The following is a 2,506-nucleotide window of genomic DNA, read 5'->3' as shown; positions in this document are numbered from 1 at the left end:
GGATTAGATATTTCTTAGTCTAGAGGACTGATGACCTCAGGTGTTAAGTCCCATAGTGCTCAGAGCCATTTGAACCATTTTTTTAACCAATAGTAGCTGATTATGGCCCCGTCCACAATTGTAACCGAATCCTGCCTTCCCTTGACGACCATGTCTCATCTGGTAGCAGAGCGTGGTTACGGTTGTAATATCGCCATTTCAGTTACTGTTGGTTTGATTTGTTAAACTCTGTTAGTGTTGTATGATTTATGCCTTTCTATTGTGTTCTGTTTTAGGTGGTCAACCCTGTAATGCCGGTCTCACTTATGAGCTGGCGATAAGACGCCAGCCTATTGAGGGTAGTGTTCTAGACTTAGCAGCCCACTTGCGTGCTACCATTCTTCAACCAGTTGACGTCCTGCCGGATGTTGTGCGTGAGACAAAGGCAGCCACTGAGTTTTTGTTTAAAGAAGTTAGGAGTCTTAAGAACATCGGCTTTTTAGAGGGCGCTCAATGTAGTGGTAGTCAGACAGGGTGCAGGTCAAGCTGATACATTTAACCAATAGGATATCTGACTTAAGGGCATTAATGTTAGGAGATCATGATAAGGAATCTACTGCTGAATTGGAGTCTTCGGTTAGTGTATTGCAGTTTAATGTCACATGTTTAGGGCTTGATGGGAAGAGGATGGAGGAGCAGGATTTGCAGTGCACAAGCGAGCTAGGGAATGACGCCCTTGTGTCCTCTGAGGGGTTAGTTGGGGCGTTTGCTAAATTGCCTAATCCCCTGTTGCATCCGTTTCGAGACATCACAGAATTAGCTATAGATAGTAGAACATTAAACAGCTTATGTAGCACTATCAGTTACCAAATTTGGTTTACCATGTACCATGACCCAACAGAACAAATGTCCTGTCATGGAAAAAGCTGAATATAACACTCGTGCTGCCTCTCGTTTATGTTCTAAAACTATTTTGTTAACCGGTTATGATATGTAGAAGCAATGCAATGTTACCCTCTGTAAGGAATTTTGTAGTTGTGACCGTAAAATGCCTAAAGGAGGTTGTCTATCCGACATGAAAGTTAGAATTACGTAAATACTCAACTAGCAACAGATACTGTATAGAAACTGTTTTAACTGTCCAAACTGCGCAACTGATAAAGAAAATGGTCGCCATCATAATTAGGCATAGAAATATGTAACATCTCTTTTCAAGAATAAGATATACACAACTTTATTGGAGAGAGACAACCTATACTTTTCTGGTACGGAAGTGCAATGAATCCAGTCACAAGCAAAAAGAAAACTGTTATAGTGGGTAAAAGCAGTAGCAGAAAGATATTCATGTTCTCACAAACACATAGGACACTGTTACAATCATCAACTTTGAATACTTTGTCAAAACTGAAGAACTTCATCAACACTCCAAATGCAAGTCACTGTTAAACTGGAAATTGGGCATGAGCCTAGTCTTACTTCATCAGATATTTTGTGCACAGTACAAATTTAAACTAAACCTCACTTGCATAAACATTCACACTATTCTTTAAAGTCAAAGAAGTAACTGTATTCATGGAAAACGTTATTCATAGTAACTTTACCTTCAGTAAGTGGGTGCTCATAAACTGATATTACACTTTTTAGAACACAGTGTGCACAGAACTCAACATAAATATCAAGAGTAGTTAGAGCTTTCTATAATCAAGTAACTTTGTGCATTTGAGCAACTTTCAATTGCGGAGTGGTGGTGGTGGTGGGGGGGGGGGGGGAGTGGGATGGGGGGGCTTAATCTTGAGCACTGTTGTAAAGCAAACTAAAACGCTTTTTCGCGTCCGTTTCAATTTTCGTAAAAACTCTTTTCTCTTATTTTGCTTTGTTTTATTATTATTATTTGCGTAACAACGCATATACGAAAAGAGCCGCGAAATACCTTTTATTAATGCTGTGCCATGAATTTCTTTATAATCATTAATTTTCAGCAAAACAGAATATATTGGGTTCTTATTGTTCTGTAACTGGCTTTCTATTAAAGGAACATTTTTCGTTCCTGTAACTCACTATAAAAGTCAACATATCTTCCCTACTTTATAGTTATTGAAAATGAAAAATTATTTTGTTATGAAATATTTATGTTACAGTTCGCAAAGATTGCTCATCATCAAAATAATTTTGCAGTGGATTTTTGTTAAGAGTAAAACACCAATAATTACCACGACTAGTACAAGAACATGAGACTATTGTCGGAGAAAAATACGTTTTCACTATAAGGTTTGCCGGACAAGAACTAAGCACAGCGAAATTCCTATTATGTTACGAAGATAAATTATCTTTTTTGTACTGTTAGTAACATATTATCAGCAGCCCGCGTCAACCTGCAAAACACATCATAAAATCTGCTGCTCTGCTCTGCAAGTCCGGAAGCTGAAAGAGATGATTTTATTTCACTATTACCTTCCCACTTCTTTATGGTATGATCGATTTCTTTTTATGCAGTTTGAATGCGCCGCGGCAGCGGCTCGTTCGTTCG

Source organism: Schistocerca serialis, chromosome 11, assembly GCF_023864345.2.
Source record: "Schistocerca serialis cubense isolate TAMUIC-IGC-003099 chromosome 11, iqSchSeri2.2, whole genome shotgun sequence".
NCBI classification, from domain to species: Eukaryota; Metazoa; Arthropoda; class Insecta; order Orthoptera; family Acrididae; genus Schistocerca; species Schistocerca serialis.
This window is presented reverse-complemented; position numbering follows the sequence as displayed.